The sequence below is a fragment of the Cnephaeus nilssonii genome, assembly GCF_951640355.1.
Source record: "Cnephaeus nilssonii genome assembly, chromosome: 12".
Classification (NCBI taxonomy): domain Eukaryota; kingdom Metazoa; phylum Chordata; class Mammalia; order Chiroptera; family Vespertilionidae; genus Cnephaeus; species Cnephaeus nilssonii.
In genome coordinates this window covers 3,698,906-3,724,062 of record NC_137083.1, presented here as the reverse complement: position 1 = coordinate 3,724,062, position 25,157 = coordinate 3,698,906, and the positions used below count along the sequence as shown (strand labels likewise).

The following is a 25,157-nucleotide window of genomic DNA, read 5'->3' as shown; positions in this document are numbered from 1 at the left end:
AAAAAAAAAAAACCGGTAGGCGAGCAATAGGCAGTGTAAGAAGCCAATTAAATCCGGTGACCTTTGTTAACGGCGGCGGCACGGCAGGCCTGACAGGGTGCCCGCGGCTTCCGTGCCCGCGTTTCCCGAGCGGAATGAGCAAGTTTAAGGAGAGGGCTCCTCTCTCGGTGACAGATGAACATGAAGGCGCTGAGCGGGGCGGGCTCGCTCTGCCTCACATGCACATACACACACACACACACACACACGCACACACATACACACACACGCCGTCCGCAGGAGACACGGGAGGACGCCCTGCCTGTGGCCAGAGCGGGGCCGTGGCCCTGGCTGTGCTGCTGGCCCAGAGCAGCTGCCCGCCCGGGAGACAGGCCCCTCCCGGCGGGGCAGACTGGTGCAGACGGCACTGCAGCACTGATGGGGATGTCTCCGACCTTCTTGGGGGAACTTTTCCTCCCAAACACACACACTCTGAACCCCTGCCCGGCCCACTATGAAATGGCAATCGACCCCTCCCCCTGAACAGCAGACTTGCGCCCTAACCCAGGTAAAGCCACATCCACAGCCTGTGGATTCCAGAGGTCGAGGTTGGTGGTGTGTCCGCTGGGGTCTGAGAAACATGCTGGGTCCAGGCCCTCGGGCTGTCACCTGGCGGTGCCCCTGAGCCTGGGAATCTGACAAGCACCCGCCCAGGCCAGGAGATGGGCAGGGGAGCATGCCCTGAGTCCACCCCCTGCCGCTGGCTCCCCCATAAATAAGAGCTTTCAGCGAGACAAGCCTGAAGGACCTTCTCTTCGGGAGCCCCTTGTCACAGGCAGCATGCTGAGCTGGGAGAGGATGAGCGGGCGGGATCTTTTCTTTGGTCGCGGCGGTTGCTGTTCCTGGCTTAACAGACGGTGTGATCAGCTTTCTAGGCCAGCAGTGTAGGGATCGACCTAGGATTCACTAACTGTATTTTATTCTTCGGTCTGTTTTACACCTACTGCTCCCCCCCCCCCTCCTTGAACCACAGATGAGTTTGATGTTTAACTTTCCCTCACCCTCACCCTACATTTTTTTCTGGCGTGAAATTCCTATGTGAAGTGGCATTGTGGTATGTATTGCAAACTAATGAAGTTGATCAGAAAGGCTTAATACTGAGCTAGAAAGTAACACCTCTGTACGGTAAACATCATTACTGGATCGGCAGCCCCTGAGGGTGGTCAGAGGTGAGGTGTGTGTCGGGGAGTGTGAGGGAGATCATGCACAGAAGCGCACAGCCCGGGAGAAACGGGTCCCTCCCTCCAGCCCGGGGAAGGATGCCTCCAGAGAATCCCTGAAACTGTGAGCGCTCCAGCCGATCTGGGGACGCGCTGGGCGGGCCTGTGGCCCCACAGTGCTCCCGGGAGGCCTGGTTCTGAGGTGCAGCCACCGGTGCAGCCCTCCGGGGTCTCCCGGGACTAAAAAGAGCAGATGTCGGTGCGGCAAGGCGCTGGAGGGGCTGTGAGCGCTGTCACAGGTGAAGCTCCCACACTGGCCGTACAGGGAGGCGGGGCAGCACCGCCTGCAGCCAGGGGACGTGCATCCCACGGGGGCCAGGGAGCCCCTCCCGCCCCCCTCTGATAAAGGGAGGCATGCTGGGACCTCCAGGAAGTAGAGCAGGATCGCAGTCACCCCTTCGCCGCAAGGTAGAGGGAAATCAAGTTCTAATACAGAGCAAGTAGGTGGTGCCAGAGGCCAGGAGAAGTCCCAGGCGGATTGGATCGCCCTGTTCTCTGGAACCTGGTTGGAGGGTCGAGGTCTCAGCAGGCGCCGCGGAGAGGCCTCCCATACAGAGTCAGCAAAGGGCGCACCCGGCTCATCTGGAATCTCAGGGGAGCAGCGTGGGACCCGCCAAGCCATCCACTCTCTTTGCATAACGGTCAAGTTTGTATGTAACCGTGTGCTGTGGTGTTCGTGTAGCTTTAGGCTGTGATGAAGGAGGGCTGTATTTTTAAAGCTGTAATTCATAAAAGCACTTTACACAGCTTCGGCGTAGGGAGTGATGAAGGGGAAGGTGTTTTCACTGGATGACGGAATGTTTGTGTTGAAGGGGACCTTGAGTGGACAGTCCGATAGCCCATTTCATAGGTGAAGAAACCGAGGCCCAAGGCTTTACCATCCTTGCCCCAAAGCACACAGCTTCATCTTGGAGGCCTGGGCAGGACGCTTTGGAGTGCACCCCACTAAACTCTTCCTGGTCTGTTTTTCAGATAGTTTTTGTTTGTTTGTTTAAAGATGGGGGAAGCGCATAGATATGTACCAAAATAAAATAAAATAGGAAATGTCTTTCCAGATAATCAAGTATCTAAAAGCGAAATCAGACATTCAACTCTAGAGGCAATTATGATTTGTTGCGTATATAACATCCAAATCCCACACACCTGTAATTCACCTTTTGGACATACTCTGTAATGAGTCATAAACATGAGGGCTTTGTCCTGTTCTTAAAACACCTTAGGAATAATGCTGCTGTCATTCACCCACAGAGAGCCAGCTACTGACCACCCACTGCAAGTCTGCCTCTGGGGTGCTGACGACCCCCCCCCCCCTACACACACACACACACCCTTGTTGACGAGGGAGGGTTCCCCTGTGATGTTTGAAGGCGCTCACTGTGCCCTCTTCATAAGCAAGGTCGTCCTCAGGACCCCCTCACACCTCCATGCGGACCTCCTGGGGATGGCATCCCCCTCTCCCTCTCTCTGGCCCCCACCCCCCCCTGCCTTTTCGCCTCCAAACGTCGGGGGACAGCCTTTGTGGGCACCTCCTTCATTTCTCAGCCCTACTTTTTCTCCTTGGCAAATCTCTCCATTTCTAAATGCCCTCCCCACATTTTGCTTAAGATGATAGTAATTAACTGACGCAAAAACTTGGGGGAAGGGAATAAGGATACAAAAATTAACAGCGTAATTGTGAATGCTCCTTTGGAGCTATACCGTTCTGTGTGTGATTTATCCTCACCCGAGGATATTTTTCCCCATTGATTTCTAGAGAGAGTGGAAGGGAGGGAGGAGGGAGAGAGAGAGAGAAACATCAATGTGAGAGAGAGAGATCGATTGGTTGCCTCCTGCACGTGCTCCTACTGGGAGCCTGCAACCAAGGTACATGCCCTTGACCAGGAATCGAACCCCCTGACCCTCCCGTCCATGGGTGGTGCTCTAACCACTGAGCCCACCCGGCCAGGGCGTGGGACCATGTCATTTACATAGACTTTTTCAACAGTGACATTTGCTTCTCACCACCTTTGTGTGGAGCCTGGAGGAGGAGGCCCCGGGAGGTTAGAGGGCTGCCCTGTGGCCATGAGGTCCCCGGCTCCCATGGGACCCGGCGCTGACCATGGTCCTGCCTGGCTCTTGGGGAGCCTGTGAGTGAAGATTCAGTCCCTTTTTCCCGAACTCCCAGCACTTCCTCGCGCCACACGCACTCCCTGTGGGTAGGTTTCCACAAGAAAAACCCGCACTTCTTAATTTAACCCCCGGCGAATGACGTGCCCGCGTCAAACCTGACAGACACAGCCCCGTCTATTCTCGGAGAGAATGACTGCGTGTTCCCCCACCTCCTCGCCCATCTGTTTGTCTGACAGCCTTCGCACTCTGGTAAACAGATTCTTGGCAAAGGTCCCCCGAAAGATGGGAGGATGGGGAGAGGAAACGCCCCGGGCACGCTCCGGCGGCCGGAGCTGCTGAGCGAAGTCCTCGGCATCACCTGACGTCCCGCCCGGAAATGCAGTGCCACCTGAAGGCCCTTTCTGTGGCATCTCCTTCCTGGTGTGTTTGTCTTGGGGAGAAAATGCCATACAGAGACCTCAAAATGCCAGGGAATCTCTCCACATTTCCCTGAGAGCCCTTGCCAGGGAAGACCTGTCTTTCCAGAGTCTGTTGTCCTCGGACTAAATGAGAATCTCTCGGACCCATGTCCTTCGGGCTGTCACGTCAAGCTTTACTCCCGGCAGGTGAGGCCTCACGGATACCGGCCACTCTGTTTAGGCGGAAGGGTGAACACCACCATTTGTTCCAGGTCTGCATTTAAAGGCCTGGACTCCCTCCCCCGCAATGACCCACTGAACCACTGGTTAAAGGCTTAGCATCAACAGGCAGCATGTTCTGTATATGCCAGAGGCCTGAAACCCTGGGATTGAATTCCCCGAGGAGTAGCGGGAGGGGAGATGACTCCTGACCTCACAAAGCAGCAGCTCCAGGGACCGAGCCTGCTCATGGGCCAGGGCCGCCAGTGGCCTTCATTCAGGAAGACTCGGGGCCCAGCACACTTAGCAACGACATCAATGATGGTGGGGATTTGAACTGCGGGAGATACTGAGAGAGGCCTCATGTTCGTTGTGTAGAGAGGACTGATGTGTGCTTATGAGAAATGTTCTCGAACTAATTACAGAATTACTACGATGACTATACGGAAACAAAAGGCAAACATTTTAGCAGACTCATCCCGCTGGTGTCACCCTGGCTGCATGCTCTCTCTCAGTCTCAGAAGTCAAGGCGTGTAGGTGACATTGTCAGCTAATTCACAGTTTACTTTTGCTAAGAAAAAAGCAAATAAAACCTCAAAAAACGTTAGAAACAGACATGCATTTTCAGAGACACCCTTCCTCTGGGCCTTTGTGTCCTCAGGGGAGTCTCCTCCTCACTCTGCTGACACCCGGACATCCTGGTCTTCTCACTGTTCGCCGACAGGGCCTCTGGGCCCTACCCTTCATTCCGTTCTCATCAAAACCGGTCCCTCAGAAACGCCAAATACTCCGCACATTCTACCAAGGGCACATGGGCCCACAGCGGGCGGTACAGAACATTTAATGATTGTCGGGGTGATTTCATGTACCTCTCGACAGACCACATCCTGATTCTCCCAAGGCCAGGGGCCATTGGCCTCACCCGCCCAGAGCGAGGGCACTGAGAGCGAGACAACAAGGGGAATTAAGGACTGAGCTGGGTCACGATGCCGGGTCATCTAAGAGAAAGCACAATCCGATGGGAAGGGACCAGCAAGGCTCTCGCCATGAAAAATGAGTGTGTTCTGAGCCCTTCTGGAACCCGGAAGCTCTTTTCCTGTGAAGTCCTGAGTGAAAACCACGTAAAATGAGTGTAAGATGAGCATAGACTGTCTTCACCCGGCACGCCATCGCCGTGTGTGAGCGGCCGGGCCTCCGCTTGGGAAACTCGGAATGTCTGTTTGCTCCTCCAACTGGGCTTCACCGCCCCGGCGTCCTTTACACAAACACCTCAGCTGCTCAGGTGGCAGAGGTGGTGCTCGGCTTACTGTAAAGTCAGGGAGGCATTTGCCAAACCGCCATTTCCGGTTCTGAGCAAGCAAATCCCATGTAAATATCAAAGCCTCGCCTTTCGTTTACATTCTAACCTGGGCCACAGTGCCTGCTGCTGGACCACGGGTCACAGGGATGAAGGATGAAATGCACATGCCTGCTGCTGGACCACGGGTCACAGGGATGAAGGATGAAGTGCACATGCCTGATCCTGGACCACGGGTCACAGGGATGAAGGATGAAGTGCACATGCCTGATCCTGGACCACGGGTCACAGGGATGAAGGATGAAGTGCACATGCCTGATCCTGGACCACAGGTCACAGGGATGAAGGATGAAATGCACATGCCTGATCCTGGACCACGGGTCACAGGGATGAAGGATGAAGTACACATGCCTGATCTTGGACCACGGGTCACAGGGATGAAGGATGAAGTGCACATGCCTGATCCTGGACCACGGGTCACAGGGATGAAGGATGAAGTGCACATGCCTGCTGCTGGACCACGGGTCACAGGGATGAAGGATGAAATGCACATGCCTGCTGCTGGACCACGGGTCACAGGGATGAAGGATGAAATGTTGATGCCATGCACCACTGTCAGCAGAGACCTTAAGGGTTCAGATCACGTGACCTCTTGTAGACCGCCCTTCACTGGCCAAGGGAATGAGCATAACATCAGCCGGTTCCGGCTTACATGCGAGCATTTTCTGTGCCGAACCGTGTGCTAAGCATGCCCCGTGCATTTTCTCATCGCCTCCTCATGGGGAGCATATGAAGTACGGAATATTCTTACCCTCCTTGACAAGGGAGGCAAACCGGGCTCAGAGGAGAAAAGCAACCTGTCTCATCTAGTCCCAGGCAGCGGAGGAGGCAGCGGGGCAGGCGGCTCCTAGGAAGAAGCCTTTGTACAGGGTGGCACTGCTTCTTGTGGGTGCTGCCTACCTGGCCAGTCCATGCTGCCTTCCGGGAGCCAGGTTCTCCATCAAAACGCAGCCCCCCCCCCCCACTCATCACTCGTGCCATGCACTGTGCTCATCCCCATCCGGGACACCATCTCCTTGTAGGCTCCCTGTGTCTCTTCCTTTCTAGTTGTTTCCAAGAGAAGACAGAGGACTGACTTATGCAGCACATAACAGCACAAGGAAAAACGCAAGGGGCAGCTCGTAGGCCTTGTTTCCTTACCTGAGACCTTCAGTCCCCCCGTGGGTGCACTGCCCCGCCGTGGACCCTTTCTTTCCTCGTGCATGCTCCTTTAAACAAGGAAGCTACAGAGCGCCTGGGTATTTCCTGCTCGTAGGATCATTAAGTTTCAAGAAAATCCATCAACCCTGCTGAGTATTAATAAGCTCCTGGCTCAGCAACCTTAAATGATGGAGCTATAATCCCTGCTCCCACTGACCGTGCTGAGTGGACTCAGACTTGTGCAGAAGGTCCCTCCCCGGCTGGGTGCAGACCTCAGGGTCCCTCCCCGGGCGACCCCCGCCAACAGCTCTCAGGAGGCCCTCCCCACGGACTGTCCTGCATGCCAAGCGCTGAAAGTAAGATGAAGGCCGAGATGTCGCTGAGCACCTTCCCATCATTAGGAGCGGGGTTAGAGAGTGGGGATCCATATACATTCTCTTTTCAGATTGAAGGCGGTGGTTGTTTTTTTAAATGGTAAATCATTAGGCAACTGAAAAGTAAAATTCAAGTTGGAGGTGATTAAAGGTTAAAGTGTCTGTGCTAACTCAACACATGTACGGAATAAAGAAGAATACATATAATTTTAAGTTAAACTTTTAGATTGTTTCTTTCCTGCTGCTTCTTACATTCACTTACAAGAAGGAGGAGGAGGAGGAGGAGGAGGAGGAGTTGTTGTTCCTGACCAACAGTTATGCATCACAGCCTGGACCCTGGTTAAGCTCTCACACACCTCACGTCACCTAACATCGCAGCTCCCTGAGGGAAGGATGGAATGGGAGCATCTGCCCAACTCGCCCTGTGGCAGATCCTGACCCGAACCCGGAACATCTGACTCCACAGCCCATTCGGCTGAAACCATGCCGCTGCGCCTCCCACATCACGTATTTCTTAGAATCAGCACAACACGTCTCTCCTTGGGGAGCATTTAACTTTTTAGGCAGAAACATCCAACAACAGGCTCTTTCTACCGTTATAAGCGCCTCAAGCCAAGACTTTCTGGTAATAATTCACCAGACTCTGCAGGGTTACCACACGGTGCACCCCGATTGTGGTTCATGCATAATACAGTGACCACTTCACAGGATTCAATTAATCTACAGTAAAATGATGAGTCGCGGACCTGCTACTTAAACGTTCTCATTCAACTGTGAAGATTCAGAGGTTCACTGTGTAGAAAAGTGATCGTGGTTGAACTCCAGACAGGCTTAGGACATCTCAGATCCTTATTGCTTCTGCGGGAACAGAAATCAGGGCTGAAGTAAGAGAAGTTTCTCTACCATAAATATCTTATGGTGTTGAACATGTACAAAAAAATGTTTCAGCCCTATCCGGCACCCCTGAATGCTGCTCACCATATTTGGGAAATATGTGAAACTCATTGACATTTCCTCTGTTTTATACACCGAGGAAAGAGGGTGAACCAAGCATGTGAATTTCTCAAAACTGGGGTTTTGAATGTGTGCCCTACAGTAACTGTTGCTGAAGAGTTGTTTTGTCTCACTTTTATATCAGACAAGTGAAAGAGAGAGAGAAACAAAGAGAGAGAGGGGGGGGGGGGGAGACAGGAAGTAATGCATGGAAACCTACAAATTGAAAAATGACCACTGCCCTGGCCCGTGAGGCTCCGTCAGTTGGGTGTCGTCCCCTGCACTGGAGGGTTGCTGGTTTCATTCCCGGTCAGGGCACATGCCTGGTTATGGGTCCTATCCCTGGTCGAGGTGCATGCAGGAGGCAGCCAATCAATGCTTCTCTCATATGGATGTTTCTCTCTGTCTCTGAAATCCATAAAATCTTATTTTGAAAAAATGACCACCATACCAAAAGCGAGTTTCATATTTATCCAAAAGAGGATCAGAGTGATCCAGTTCTGTGCTGTCTCATTGGAAATGGATGCTCCTGTTTGGACACTCCACCCTGACAGAAAAGGCTCGAGGCCACTCTGCCCCAATCCTTTGCTGGGGACCTAGGAAGCTTTCGAACGAACACAAAACAATTACAACTTTTGACATTATAAATCTCACTGCATACTTATTTTATTAAAACCTTGTAAGTTTTTCCCAGAAGAATGCACAGTATAGACTAATAAGCACTCAAGGCCCTGAGATGCTAAAATAAAAATTCAAAATTGCTGACTCTGACGTGATCTTCTTTAGGACCTTAGAGAGCCCATTTATCATAATGCCGCACAGGGAGGGCACTCATTTTTCTCTCCTTTGAAAAATCCTTCTTGGGAGAACCAATGCAGAAGGTTTCCATGACATTTTGCCAATCTCGGTAAGCCCTTGTTTCCCCCAAATGTCACCATCGCTCAAGAAAAGACAACCGCCCTAGTCCATCATCTCCAAAGACGGATCCCAGCCTGCTTGTAGATGTATAGATAACAGATGGATGGCTATCGCTCTATCTCGTCCAATGCCAGCTTCACACAAGTACGCATGCACACCTGCATCCACGCCCCACAAAAATGCTGGACTTCTTTGTAAAAAACACTTGCCGGCTGTGAATAGTTAAGTGTATAAATATTTCAGTGACGTCTAGCCACACTAACTTGTACCTGTGGCTCGCGAGCCGCAGTTTGCCGACCACGGCTCTAGACCATGAGGCGCCGCCTTTGCTCATCTGCTTTAGATCCGCCACGCGCCGCCCTCTGTTCTAGAAGCGTCCTCACACCTGTTGCTGTGCTCCGAGCGTATGGGCTGTGAGTGTCCGTGCCGTCCGCGTGGTAACGGACACCATCCCTTCCAAGGGTGGTGCTGACAGCCCTTCAAGGGAGGCGGGGATGTCACCGCGGGGCCCCTCCGTCTGGCCGCCAGCGCTGGCTTCAGGTAGCGCTAAGGGGCAGGAGCGTCTCATCACTCACCCCCTCCCTAGACTTGGTGGATTTTTAGAGCTTTGAAGCAAATGCTAAAGAAATACGTTTAAATGGAGGGAAGGAGGGTGCTTAGTGGGGAGAGGAATGAGGGGGACTTGCCACGGGCCGGGAGGAGGCCTGGATGAGCTGTACCACTTGTCCAATGAAAAGTGTGCACTCCGGCCCCAGCCGGTTCCAAGAGCGTTGGCCCTAGGGACCGAAGCGTCCCGGGTTTGATTCCGGTCAAGGGCATGTACCCCGGTTGCAGGCTCGATCCCCAGCCTTGGTCTGGGTGTGTGCGGGAGGGCAACTAATCCATGTCTCTCTCACTTCGGTGTTTCTGTCTCTGTCTCTCCCCCACCCTTCCACTCTCTCTAAAAAACACTGGGAAAACATCCTCGGGTGAGGAGTAACAAAACAAAACAAAACAAAACGCCTGCCCACCACCACCTGGGAGCCAGGGCAGATCTCTTCAGGGGTGAGGTCCTGACTTCGGGGCCAGGGAGGGCGGAGAGCAGGCGGAGGGGACCGGACTGAGAGTCTCAGTCCCGGGAGGAAGACGCAGGAGGAAAGAGGACTTGCAGGTTCGGCAGGTGTAGAGGTGAGTTGGGTACACACTGTGGGCCCCCTGGTGGGCACGCAGGGAGAAACATGACCTTGGACGTCCAGGTCTCCCGGACAGAGCGCCTTCTCCTTCCACAGCAAAGGAGCCATGGAGACAGAAACGTGCTCGTCTCCGTAGATTGGAAACAGGTACTGAAAGTGCCTTCAGCAATTAATTTGGTTCCCTTCCCCGAGATGAACCAGAGAAACCCTGGGTCCCCGTGCTGAGAAACGGCACAACGGGCGTCCAGGAACCTTGCCTTTTGCAACAACAACCTTCTGAGCCCGACAGCTGGTCCTCCCCGTTCACCTCGGGCGTAAAGTCAGATGCTGCGGCCGCGGACTGCAGCCCTAGTTCAGGCCAGCCAGCGGGAAGGAGCCGAGGAGAACAAAATACCTCAAAAGTACACAAATTGGCCAAATGAAACCGCGTGTGTTACCATCTCCTACGACAACAGCAATTTACCGCCTGACAATTTACATCTGGTTTGCACCCTGATTCTGCAAATCACAAAAATGGGTTGCTGTGGCAACGGCCACGTGCTGTTTCGCTTGCTGGGGGAAGCCAGAAAAACGCCCTCAAAGTACCTCCTAAGACACACATACAGCACGTTCTTTTACTGTGTTCCTCCCCACCCCGAGATAACAAACCTCCTGACAGTAGGTATTTTTTTTCTTAGCTTTAAAAATGGGTTCTCGCTCTCTCATTTGCATTTTTATTATGTATATTACCAATTTATGCAAATGGATAGAAAAATCCATGGAAATAGAAAAGCGATGGATACAGATTGCCTGAGTCACGTGAGTGCGTTGGGGCTCTTGTCTTTTACGGCATCCCCACTTTTATCATCGACAGCTCTTTCAGCCAATTCCCCTGCACCGATGTATGTGTCCCGCCCATGAGGGATACTCCCAGGAGTTCACTGAGAGCTCAACTCTTTTCCAAAAAATATTTTTATTGATTCAGAGAGGAAGGGAGATGGGGGTGGGATAGAGGGAGAGAGAGATAGAGAGAGAGAGAGAGATTAATGATGAGGAAAAAATTCATTGATTGGCTGCCTCCCGCACACTCCCTGCTGGGGATGGAGCCCGCAACCCAGACCATGTGCCCGGACCTGGAATCAAATTGTGACCTCCTGGTTCATAGGTCAATGGAAAGCTCAACCCTTAGAGCATCAGCAAGGGCCAGCTCATCTTCCTGGGCTGGAAACAGGAGCCAGGTGCAAACGGGGACCGTGCATTTCCTTGGAAGCATGTTCTTAATCTCTCAGCAACACCCAGCACGAGCTGCTCACCAGGAGGCTGTGCGGGCGCTGGAGCGCATCTTGCTACCAACGTCTGTGCACCATGTAGCCAGCCAATGCACACGTCCACACTGAATAAAACGGGGAGAATGTTCGTCTCCTACCGACTTACTTCCCGCCTGGGACTTAAAAGAAGGGAGGCCAGTGTGTAGGACACGTAAGGCCCTGAGAACGGAACCGTGTCAGCTCGAGTCATCGTCCTCCTTGTTCGACGGCCAGCGTGACAGCTCCTTAGACTCTCCAGACGCTGGTCTGATGGGGAGGTCCCCTCTTCTTGTAAGAGCTCCATTATCGGCCCCTGACACAGCAGAAGTCTCTGGGCTCCGGAAGCTCAGGAGCTCTCTGAGAAAAACAGCCCGCTTAGAAAACACGCATCAGACATGTCTTCCCACCGCCACCTGCAAACCCTTCCTGGCTGTCACCGCCCCATGCCTGAGTTAGGGGCGTAGTACCTAGAGGCAGGGACTCAACCTGGGAGAGGCCTGGTGAGGCAGGGCTGCTAAAAGATACCGGGGATTTACAACGTAAGTAACAAGAGAACAGGAGCCGGAGTCTGAGTGAGTGAAAACTCTGTGTACCCAGGATGCAAACAGAGGTGGCCCTGCAGACTTCGGAGGGACAAGCATCCGACCACACGCGCTATTCGTCTGCTGCGGCTCCATCCTCGAATCAAACTAAAGAAACGGAATGAACGTCAAATAGATTTCCCCCCACTTTTCCTTGGGCAGCAGTAGAGAACAATCAATTTAAAAATAATTGGAGAAATTTGTGTTTTGCTCAGAAGGAAAAACGAAAACATTCATTCAACGGGCCCACATAGAATCATTTGCTTAATGGCAGTTCTAATATGTTATGCATTTATTCAATCTACTTCTTACTACATTGAAATGCAAAAACAATCACTCTGGGTGTGAATCCTAGGAAACAATCAAAGTTTCTATTAAACCAGAGAAGACACAGTTAAGCTGCAGTGTGACTTGCAGATGCTCATGAATAGACAGTACTTAGAGTTTCTCTCTCTAGAAAGTTTCCTCCCATCCCCTTCTTCCTTCCCTCCCATCTCTCTCCCTCCCTCCTACACCCACCCCCCATATCTTCCTTCTTTTCTTCTTGGACTCAGAGTAAGGAGAGTGTCTTCTTAAAAATTCTAATGGCGTAGACACGTAAAACGGTCCTGTGTTACAGTGCCAGCCCTCCAGCAGGTAGGAACTTCCTTTCCACATCTGTTATAGAGTTTCCATTCCACTGAGCAGTCGCAGGGGAACATGGGCGGTCTCCACATTCTAGGTCCTTTGTCACACACACACACACACACTTCTCAGTTTGCCAGTTTTATATTATCATTCAATATTCCACTCATAAACTGTTGTCAGGACCTCAGCACCATTGGCTAAACCAAGGTCATGACCCCTGAGTGTCTTGTATAGTAAGTACATTATCATGATATTTGGGGAACTTATAATTAAAAACATGTAGTTGGTATTTTGTTCACTACCCAGGACTAATGGAGCTAGGCACTGGAGACACAGCGATGGACACAAATGAAACTGCCTTAATAAGCTACTCTTCTATGGGGGTGGTGAGAGAAGCATACACAAAAAGTAAGTAACTAATGGCTGGTGGTCCTGAATGCTGTGTAAGGAAACCAGCACAGGACAGTGACTGACAGTGGTACTTTCAGTAAGATGATCTACAAACCAGGTACCACCACGTAGGAAAGTCAAAAGCCAAATTAAAGAACAAATGTCTGAAATAACTTCAATACAACTTAATATGTTCGTTGCCATCGCTGTGATGAGCCATTAACTTTAATGTCTTAATTATGTTTTTAAAAGAAGTGATTTAATTTTATTGTGCAAAAAGACTATTCAGCATTGTGTATACTTACGAAGTAAGACATTGGCTTGGGCCTGGAGGTCCTTTGAGAACAACCAATAAAGAGGGCAGTTAAGTACCTACGTCGCTAAGGAAGCTCCACGTAGCACAACCTCACAGAAAGGTCACTGAGAACGGGGTCAGAGGTCTGGAATGCATCCTTCAGGAAGGCGCTGGCAAGCTTGCCATGGAGGTTTTGTTGTTCTACTTAAAACATCTTTCCAATAGCCCCGGGGATGTTGTTTCAGGCAGACTGTCAGGGGAACTCACAGAGCAGGAAGGAAAGCTACACTTTCCAAATAACAATGGGCAAACAATTCTGTGCTCATTATAAGGAGCTAAACACCCAGACCAAACCTGAACCATCGCCTCCTCCACCACGGGAACAGAAAAGGGTCACCCGTCCCTGGCGTATGGCGGGCACGCCCTCACCCAGGGCGCACCCGAAATGTGTCCCTGCAATGGAATCTTCCGTTCCTGGACCACAGGAGCTCATTTCATTTCGATTCCCTTCAAAACGTGGTTTATCTTCATGAACCTCAGTGAAAATATAAAACGGATCTTCATGCTGCTCTGTAAAATAGCATGAACACCGCTATTTTATTATGTGCAGAACAGGAACGGAACTACCGCAGAGACCCTGAAGCCTGGTTCTTGTCAGAGGGAGACTCTCTGACAGGTAAACCTGCGTTTTCTGTAATAATCCTGGAGCTAAAACCTCCTTGGTTTTCTGTTGACTTCACCGGACTCCTGTCCATAGCCTTCCTCGTCTTCTTGATAAACCAGTGGCTTTCTGTCCTCCAAACTGAGTCCATCCCGGAGGACAAATGTGATGGGGAGCATGATGGGAGTCGTTTGCTGCCATGCTTCTCCTGAGATTGGCATGAAAGCACTTACTGTGGCAGCCAACACAGAACCAACTGTTTGGGGGTTGTCGGTACCTGTGCCTAAGGTGCCCTCCCGTGTGTAAGACCTCGGGGAGCGCCGTGCTGGCAAGAGCAGACAGCACACTGCAGCACCACTGTGCCTGGGGTGAGCTCTCTCGGAATCACCTCTTTCTAACTCCATCGGGGAGCTGGACCAGGAACCGAGGCTTCAAAGGCTTAGCTTGGGGTTTTGGCTGCCTTCCAATGAAGGAGAACATGATTTAAAATTGCTGGGACTGGCTGGGTAATTACCCCACCTGCTTTCATCTGAAACATGAGACGCGCATGTCCAACCTGTTGAACCGCAAGGCACCAGACAGGTGTTTCTCCTGTCGCTCAAACGGAGTTTGCTAGAGCAACTCTCCCCACGGAGCTGGACATGAATAGAAAAGGATGGAGTCACTTGCAAACCAGACCACAGCCCTCGCTCCCAATAAACAGGAGCTGGTCGACAAGAATGAGCTTCTAGAAATCAAAAGTGCCAAGGGAAAGAGGAAAGCACGTTTTAGGAAGACTCTTCGTCTTCACCTGTGTGGTATTTTAAAATACAAATCGATGCATAAGTAAATCAATTACCCCAAACATCTACCAATAGAAATAAAAATGGGAACAAAACAGGAAACTTTAGTAGATGAGTTTAGTCAGTCACATGGAGAATTTTCTGAGCCGAACGAAAGGATCTGAGTACACACACGCACATGCACACCTTTTGCCAAGAGAATATTTTTCCTATAAAACACAAATAAATTGTCCCCTGACATACAAATAAAAAAAAATCCCCAAATTCTCTATACATCTGTAGACTTCTTCTGATCCTAATAAAAGTAGTGCCCCTATCTACATGCCATAGTTTGTCACACATGTAAAATAGGTGAATAAGCATGATTAACCCTGAAAGTATCATGAAATCTCTGGGTAAATTCTGTCCGTAACATTGTACTACATTTGCACAGGGCAGTAGACTGAAGCAATTTGGACCTTATTGATTGAAGGTTACTATAAAAGTTATGTAATTATTGAGCCCGAAGGGACCTCTTCTTCTAAAAGTGAAGCCACCAAAGGCGACAGGTCTTCTCCTAAACCCTGCCCTGCATTCTTGTGCAGCTCCTGCTGCAGGCGTGCGGGTAACCACCCAGAGGGAGACCTCCGTTCATAACACGGAGCCGGCCTTCCACCTTCCGCCTCCCAGTTTGGAAAGTAAGATGATTACACTTCAGTCCCAGATGAGCGACTGTTAAGAATAATGCATAAATGAGTGCTCCCCCTCCCCACCCACCACATACCTATACATGGCTCCACAGAAAAGCTACATAACAAGGAAATGGTAGAAAGGAAGCTAAAAAGGCCAATCAGGTGACCAAACCCCGCCGGCTCGCAGGCCACGCTGGATGAAACCCCGGTCGGCTACACTGTAAGTCAGAGTCCCCAGGACACGGCGCTTCTCCTGGGATGAACTCGAGCAGGGAGACGGGTTCTGCCTTAGAAAGAGCGTTTGTCCTGCTGATCATGTACAAAACCCGTCCTCACATATAATGCTGTGAGTGATGTGTTCCGCTGAGCAAACGCGATAATTAAAGATAAATACAAATCAGAATTCTTTCCATAAGGAGAAGTGACTACCACAAGCTGGTCATTGACGAGACCACAGGAACCACAGCCCAACAGGGATCACTGCTGAGACTGGATCCCAGGCCGCAGGCTCTGAGAACATTATAGAGGATCTCTGTGCGGCACCTGACCCTTCCCGGACGTGGCCGCGCTATGGCCAGCTGCCGTCCACACGCCTGCGACTTGGGGGGCCACATTGGAAATGATCTTTTAAAGAAACAGCCCTGATCCTGTTTTATTGTAGCCCCATGGCTCTCCCTACGTAGCACCAGACTCCAATCTGAAAACGGCAGAGGAAAAATGAGCAAAAGTCCAGGACTCCCTCAAAATCTGTCCCAATCATCTTTTAAGAGTCAGGAGAAAAAAAGAATTATGCTGTTTAAGTGACTCCAGTTTCTCTAAAAGAAAGTCATTGTGCCCTAGCTGGTTTGGCTCAGTGGATAGCGTGTCGGCCTGCGGACTGAAGGGTCCTGGGTTCGATTTCGATCAAGGGCACATGCCCAGGTTGCGGGTTTGATCCCCAGTACGGGGTGTGCAGGAGGCAGGCAATCGACGATTCTCTCTCATCACTGATGCTATATCTCTCCCTCTCCCTTCCTCTCTGAAATCAGTAATATAGACATATATATAAAGAAAGTCATTGCAAGAACTGCCTTTTAATCTCAGGGAGCCAGCTGAGCTTAGTTTCATGAGGGTGGAAATAGCAACCCGCTAAACTCTTCCCTAATGATCGCTGTGTTCAAATATCAGGCCTTGAACATGGCAAGGACACAAAATAATATCAAAGCTTCCCTCTTTTTGTGTTTTTACCTGTGGTATTCCTGGCATCATGCTAAGAGAGACTCTTCGCCAGTTTGAGGATCTCAAACTCTCTGATCCGAGCATCTGAAAATGTCAGAATCTAAGGCAATCGTTCTCAAAGATGGTGTCCATTAAACCCATGGGCACATGTTACATGCATGCATGTTGGTGCATCCATGCTGCATGACAACAAACCTAACTTTGCTCTGATAAACAGACTTCTCTACCATGGTGATGCTGTAAGAAATCACTATGGGATTTTCTAGAACATTCACAGTCCATTTGGAAACAACACTTAAATTTTATCCAAACCCCTGGTGTTTAGGGACCTAAGACTGAGAGCGACATGATTTATGGGAATCCAGGCTTCGTTTCCATGCCCCCTTCCCCACCGCGCCGCTGCCCTCTAACTCTCGGAGTGAGACTCCTCCCTCAGAGAAGGAGACAGCTGCCCGGTCCGGTGGGGGAAACTCATTTCTGAAAAGATCTAAGACGAGCAACGCTATGTTAACCAACATGTGAGAGGAAGTAGAGCTTAGTGGTAGGCGATAGTCTGAGACATAGTAAATGTTTAATTTGAGCAACAATTGATTTGAATAGGCAGTGTCTAACCAGCAGTTAGGAGGCTCCCCTCTGAGGGTGTGTGTGGGACTTTTATAGAGAAAGTGTAGAAGCAAAGAAAGGGGTTGTTGGCGGCTGTAGCGTAAAGCCCAGTTGGCTGTTTGGGACGATTTGTCCTTCAGTTTTTGTTTTTGGCACCTTGAGCCATTCCCAGGCTTAGGTTTGGGTCGCCTCTGACAGCAGAGCCACCTCAGTGCAAGGGTCTCCTTGTTTAATTAATTTAACAGTGGTTAAGTCTGGGCTTTCGAGGTATGACGAAGGGATGCGAACCCACATCTGAGGATCAGTGAACTGGCAAGCCAACCTCTTGGGCTGCATCTATAATAACAGTGTCTGCAGAAAGAGCTGGCGTGAGGATGGCCTGGGAGAATTCATGTAGGCCTGAGCCCGGTGGCACATAGCACATGCTTGCTGTTGATGTATTATTAGCGGCTCCTACCACACCCATCCTCTTCCAGAGCATTTCTTCTTGTCTGCCCCATCCCCTAGGCAGCGAGCGTGTAAGGATCCTTCCACACCCTGAAAGGAGAGAGGTCATTTGATTTCGGTCAAGGCCAAGAAAAACAGACCCAACCTTGGCAGCCTAGGGACTGAGATGATGCTGGGAAATTTGCTTTAGAAAGAATGCCTGAGGCTTCTCCAACTTTTCAACACTCCTCCAGAATGAACCAGGGAGCCACTTAGCATGAGTCATTTGACCTCCGAGGGCCTCCATTACCTCATTTCTAAGAGGCCATGGGAGCAGATGGATGGTCCAGAGACTGGGGTCTAGGGAACCCCTTCAGGATCAGATGCTGTCGGCAGGTGAACTAACCAGAAAAGCTTTTCTTTCCTGTGTTTGACTTATTGTGAATCTCGGTTGAGACTGCATGTGAACACACGGTTTCACAGTGGAAATGAGGTTGAGAACCCTTGGATTTGTAGGCCCATTCCAGCTAACAATGTCTATGACATCAAAAATATGCCGGTTTTCTGTTATACCAGATTTATTCGGGTGGTTCAAACCTGAATAATATCAAAAATCCACAGTTTTCAGTTTAGCAAAAAAATGTCATAATGGATATATTGTTCAAGTACCAGTATTAATAATTACTGACAACTCATTTCTGCTTCATTTATTTCATCAAGGGACCTACTCTAGGCAATTTACATCCCCAGTGGTTAGTTTGCCTTCATTTGATGACTAAAGTAACCCTCTTCTTCATTTACTACTGTGCAGATATAAACATAAAATGAAATAGGAAAACACAGTTAATTAATCTGAGAGCATTTAAAAGCCCCATAATGACTAAAATTCAGAGATCTTAATGTGTTAATGACATAGGACTAGAGTACTAAATATAAATACAAAGGCGAAAATCGGGGGAAGTCCGTTTACCCACAGGCGTTTTATTGACACCTTTTTAAAAACCTTTCATGTTTGTAGAGTAGTGTGATATTCAGAATGTAAAGAAACCTTAGTTATCATATAACCACATTTTAAAGTTTAATGTTCGTTAACCTGATGCACAGAAGTGTGAGGCGTCCTGCCCACAATGACAGAACCATCTGGTAAACCTGGTCCGTGTCTCATAACGAAAAGCAAATTGTCTCCCCCTTTCTCACATGTCTATTAACTGATGAATATATTAAGACAGCATTTATTAAACTATTCTTATAGTTACCATTATCCACTTCCTGAAAGTTGACATACAAATTCAAACAATTAATTAGTTTAGAAAAACTGCAAAATAGATAGTTCCCAAGGGGGGAAAAATAGCTTTCTCTAGGAATCATTTAGTGTAACTCAATACCTTTGGGATGTGGGGCCTTCAACTAGAATTGAAGAAAGACTGAGTCTTACAATACAGAAACATGAGGCCAGATAATGGGAGAATGTAAGCTCTTTATACAAACAAACTTAGCTGGCAATTTGCTGTAGGAGAAAAAAACAACTGGGTTTTAATGTAGCCATGGCAACTTCCCGTCTTCACCAGTTTTTTCACTTAAGTCAAGTATCAAATGTTTCTCTTCTTCACACTCCGTGGTCTTTATAATGCACATAATGAGGTCCAGGGAAGAAGCCATGCTTTGTTCTTAAGCTTTGGCATTGTAAAATGGCATCTGAGACACGGTGGATTTTATATCTTCTGGCCTACGTGTTCTCCCGGCATACTGCAGTTGGCTTTTATATGCATCATAAAAGAACACTGAATCCTCTGGACGGACTAAGATTCCCTCCTGTGCACCTCCATACCGTTCTCTTATTGTAAGGCAGCTCGACTGCGCCTCAGACTCTGCCGTTTACTCCTCCCATAACTGAGAGCTTGGTGAGTAGACAGCTCATCGTATTCCCCGCTGCCTTTCCAGGGTCTACAACAGTGTCTACCAAAAAGTAGGGGTCCAATCAATGTTTCGTAAGTGATGAAAAACAAAGGAAGCTAAAGAAGGAAGATGTTTTTCTCAACTAAAAAGCCTTAGTCCTAAGTTTCCACTTCTCCAGAAACAATTTCTGTATTTAGATTAAAGAAATCACAAGTTACAACAAGTGTTGACAGTATTAAAGATACCACAAGCCCTGGTCAGGTGACGCGGTTGGAGCATCATCCCATACACCAAAAGGTGGTGGGTTCCATCCCTGGTCAGGGCACACACCTACGTTGCAGGTTTGATTCCCGGTCCAGCATGTAGGGGAGGCAATTGATCAATGTTTCTCTCTCACATTGATGTCTATCTCTCTCTCAAATCAACAAACATATCCTCCCATGAGGATTAAATAATATATATATACATATATCCTGTATAATAAAAGCCTAATATGAAAATCGACCAAATGGAAGAATGACCAGTGGAACAACTGATTGCTATGATGCGCACTGACCACGAGGGGATAGACGCTTAATGCAGGAGCTGCCCCCAGCCTGCAGGCCCCAGGCCAACCAAGGTGGGTGCCAGCGGGGGCCCCCCTGATCGCCATGCTGGTCACCCCACAGATCAGCCCTGATCACTGGCCAGGCCTAGGGAACCTACCTGGGCACGAATTTTATGTACCAGGCCTCTAGTATATATGAGAATGCTTAAAATCACTTTCTTTTAATGGCCTAAACTGGCCAGGCTGCTGCTAGACTATAATTCTACATGTACTATACTTATAATTTAAAACAGAGAAAACATTTCTGGTCTTTGACTCTCCCTCAGGCAAAATCTACATGGGGCAGCCAATAAGAAAAATCAAAGATACTGTGAAAAACACTCATAAAGCACAAAAGGACACATGCATTAGGAAAATTACACATCTTAAAATGCTTTTTAATTAAAAAAAAAAAAAGTTTTCTGAATCAACCCACAAAAAAAGCGCCTCAATTAAGGGCCAATTTCTAATCTTTCAGTTTTTAAAAATCTTCTGAACTAAAGAGGTTAGAAATGAAAGCACAGTGAGGGATGCAGTGGGCCCGAGGCAAATGTCTACTGAGAGGCTGGATGGAAGAATAAATGGACGACAAACGAGGAGCCGAAGAAGGGCTGGCTCTGAACTTGTGTGTGTCACTCACTCCAACCCTTTAAGAGCTTTTACAGAATACACTTCAGTGAGATGTCAGTTTTCATTCCTGGTGGCATTTCATTAACATCATCTCCTGAACTTGAATAATATTCAAGTATAACTTATTTTGCTTTAATATAGGAAGGATTCTGTTGCCTTTAAAACTAAAAGGAGGTTAACACACACACACACACACACACACACACACACCTTCTAAAATAGTTTTACATAAAAAAGAAACCACTGAAAAGAACAGGAGTTAGTTATGAGTTGGGTCCTAGCTCCTAAGAGTATGACCACATTTATGAATACTTACCCTCAAAAAAGGGAATCGTTTAAAGATGTATCCACTGTTGGTAACATTTACTTGTGTATGGTTTGTTTACTGTATTTTAAGGAAGAAAAGCAATACATATTTACCCACAAGTTACCTACTTTACATCCGCCCATTCAACCATCCACCCAAATATATTTATGGAAGGCCTACTATGCTCCAGAACATTCCTATGCTAAGCTCCAGACCACCTTCCCAAGCGAGAGTTCTAGAACCTTTAAAACTTGGGTTGAAATACTGACTTTTTTGAATCCCAATTTTCCTACTCTTATTTTAGAAGAAGAAGAAAAAAAACAAAAAAACAGCAAATGGATGGAGTATGGGAAATTCTACAAATATATCCATAATTATGTAATTCAAGTTTTCTAAGCTGGTAAACGTTTTTCAAAGAGTTCATTATTATTTTCCAGTGTATTCAAAGAGGGGAATGTGGGAGGTGAAGTTGGAGGAGAGAGAGAATAAAAGTGAGAGGGCTGAGGGCATTAAAATCCCCCACAGGTAAAAATGGGAGCAAGCTGGTCAATTTATTTTTAATGATATAGCTACTTTTATGTTTAAACAATGTTGTATAGATGTCTATGGACACAAATTGGAGTCTGTCCTTCTAAAATGAATGCCACCATTGTCACTGTTATTCTGCCCAAACCCCTCGGTGGCCACACAGAAGCCACCCTTTCGTGGGGAGCGAGGCGGCCCCTGAGGGACCGCTCGGCTTGTGAGGGTGCCTGTCACGTGAACCCGGTCGGGTGGGCAGGTGACACGGTGCAGCGCCACTGTGAGATCCCCACGTTTTAACCATCAGGCAGTAAGAAAAAATTCTGTAAAAGTCTGAGGCACATCTTCCCTCTTTTTTATGTGCTTCTTACTGTTAATGGCTTAAGAAGAAAAAGTCATCTTCATCACTATTCCATATGTTGTCATTCAGCACGAATTACAGAAAGACACATTGGTGGTTACCATCCAGCACACATTGGTTTAATGAGCTGTGCACTGGAGGGAGTGGGCGAGGCGCTAATCAACCAGGCAAATGTACTAACATAATCAAATCACAAGAGAGGTGAACACAGCCCCTAATAATAAAAATCTCATCCTCGAGTAAGGGACTAAGAATCTAATAACTGCATGTCTATTGAGGTAATAATCTAATAATCTATGTCTAATCATGTTATGTCCAGTAAGAGAAAATGGGAAATAGAAACACATGATTACCACACGGAGGAGGGGTGGGCAAGAATGAAAGCTTCCGGCACAGGGGCCCCGAGGCTCCTGGGACAACACGCTCTCCCCCTCGGCAGACAGGCCAGGCTCTCGTCTCTGATGACTCTGACGGTTGAGAACTCTAATCTGACGTCCCGGCCTCCGATTCTATGTTCAAGAGCAAACTGCACATTCATCGTTTGCATTTCCAAGTACATCTTTTTTAATGGAGCAAAAGCATTGACCAGCAGATTCGGGTACTTGTATTCACTTGACCTTCATCTCTCTCTCTCTCTCTCTCTCTCTCTCTCTCTCTCTCTCTCTCTCTCTCTCTGCGATGCATGGGCTGTGTGGTTTTGCCCCTTGTGAGTTTGGTCAGTGGGGAGCACACGCTAGCCACTGTGAGTAGACGGATAAAACTAATTTTCTGAACGGGAAAAGCTGAAGACCAGGGAAATGCCAGCCCTGTGGAGAAGGAAAATCACTACACTATTTTGTGGTAAAATTATTTCATCGTTTCTCCACATGCCTGTGCGACGTGGATGACTGGAAAGAGCTACAGCCCTGCAGACAAAACCTGGCTCCAGTCCTACACCATCCTTTACAAACCACGTGACCTCAGGCACATGGGTCTCAGCACTCTTACCTGACACATGGGAACCCGAGCACCTCCCACTCCCACTCACAAGGTCAATATCAATGTAAAGTAAACGATGAATAAGAAAGGGCTTTGAACCCCATAAAGCACGTAAGATATTAGGTGCTAGCCTGCAAGCCACCATGCCAAACAGTCCATCAGCGAGAGCATCGTGGTCAGCTCCAAAGACCGGAGAGGAATCAGTGTGACGGGGAAGACAGGCCCAGCGCCCATGCCCTGCGGCGCCTCCCGCGCTGGCCATTTCTTCCCGCCGGTCTGGGGGAGTGAAACTTGAGTTTGCTCACCACTGAGAGAGCTCTCCCGATCTCCAAAAGCTTCCAGCATCCATCTCGTGCGCATGTGCTTGTTTCTGGCATCTGGCTACGTGAATGATGCAATGAGGTCAGAAGAGAGTTTCTAATTCGACAGATACACATTTCAGAAAACACTCGGGAGAATAATTTCAGAATGAAAAGCAGCGCTGTTCACACCACACACACACACACACACACACACACACACACGTGTTTCATTGTTAGCAGCTCTAACGCGCTGTTTGACACAGCCGGGGATTCTGGGCCAAGAGCGTTTACCGAACCCCTTCGTTGGCGAAGTCAGGCTTGCTCGGCGCTCACCGGAGCCATTCCCGGGAACTCGCCCCTGTGCTCCCACATCAGCCCCGACACAGAACTGTGACCATGTGGTTCCCCGGGTTCCCCCTGCCCACGGAGCACCGGCGAAGGGAAGAGCGCATGTCCAAGTCGGCTTCTGGTTTTTTTAATTGATTTCAAAGAGAAAGGAAGAAGGAGGGGGAGATAGAAACATAATGATGAAAGAGAATCATTGATAGGCTGCCTCCTGCAAGTCCCCTTCTAGGGTTCAATGCCGTGACCAGTAATCGAACCCTGACCTCCTGGTTCCTAGGCCGATGCTCAACCACTGAGCCATGCCGGCTGGGCTGTCAGCTTTTTGTCCTCCAGTTATCAACGCAATAGCTGGGACACAGAAGGTGCTCCTTAAATGCCGACTGAATAAATGAAGGAATAGACTACTACAGCTATACTATTAGATTGACTTTTCTTTAAAGTCTAAAGCCTCGCCCACTCCCTCCAGTGCACAGCTCATTAAACCCATGTGTGCTGGATGGTAACCACAAATGTGTCTTTCTATAATTCATTCCTATATTATCCTCAAACTTCAACCTTTGGATTTCAGTATACAGGTAACACATTCTGGACAAGTAGTACATTTAGGCAAGTTAAAGCGACTAAACATTGAAATTAGGAAATGAGACAGATCAAATTGCCTAAATTATGTGAGAAAGATGAATATATACATCTCTCCCTATTCCTCTCTCTCTAGAATCAATGAAAAACATATCCTCAGGTGAGGCAAAAAAAAAAAAAAAAGTTATCAAGAAGTACTAATTGGTGTTACAGAATAGTCGCAGGATGTAAAGTACAGATAAGGAACACAGTCTCTAATATTGTAATAACTATGGACAGTGCCAGGTGGGTAACTCTGTAAAGTGTATGACTGTCCAACTACGATGCTATACAGCTGAAACACATACAAAGCAGTGTTGAATGTCAACTGTAATTGAAAAGTAAAATTTGAAATAACAGATTAGGAGTAACAGCTGAAAGTTCATTCAAGAAATGATAGATGAGCAAACCGATGAAGGAAGAAGGAAAAGCAAAGACACTTTTTATTTCAAAACTAGTAGCCCATTTGCAGGAAAATCCTGCAAGAGGCTGTTGCAGCCGCGTGTGCTGCCGCTGCTTCCACCGCCTTTGCGGCCACCACGCCTGCACCTGCTCGCCAATGCCGCCTGCCCCGCCCCGCCCGGACTTTCCCTCTGGCAGCCACCTTGCTTTCCGCTTTTCCTCCCTCTTCCTTCTAAGTTGTCTTCAGTCTTCACTCCTCCCTCTCTCAGCGTATGCAAATTAACCGCCATCTTGGTTGGGTAATTTGCATACTTGCCCTGGTTGGCTGGTGGGTGTGGCTTGTGCGTGGCAAAGGTGCGGTCAATTTGCATATTACTATTTTATTAGGTAGGATAACTTTAGTACTTCTCTGAACTTCAGGATAAAATCATATCTCTTAAAATGACGGATAAGAGGAAAATTAGGTGCGGTTTTGAATTGCAAATGTTTTAAAATCTTGAAAAACAAGGGAATTATTTTACTAAAGAAAGAAGTCTCTCCATAGAGACCACATCTCCAAATATATTTGTCTCTGTCCCTCAAGGCCCTGTCTTATCTGTGAGTTGGTCAGAGATGCATCAGCAACATCACTGTTGGGCAGAGATGGAAGAAAGAATGGTATTCATAGTCTGATACCTCGGCAGACCCTGAGTGCTGGTCACATAGCTCTGCCCACAAAGATTGGTCCAGCC

The 25,157-nt window shown here is 48.5% G+C and overlaps 2 protein-coding genes across 2 annotated transcripts in view; one reads left to right on the top strand and one right to left on the bottom strand.

Annotated features, from left to right (window-relative positions):
* Nucleotides 1-25,157, bottom strand: part of IMMP2L (inner mitochondrial membrane peptidase subunit 2) — a 461,183-nt gene that overhangs the window by 223,628 nt on the left and 212,398 nt on the right. The gene's annotated exons all lie outside the window — the stretch shown is intronic.
* LRRN3 (leucine rich repeat neuronal 3) overlaps nt 1-25,157 on the top strand; it is a 31,432-nt gene that overhangs the window by 1,668 nt on the left and 4,607 nt on the right. The window lies entirely within an intron of this gene.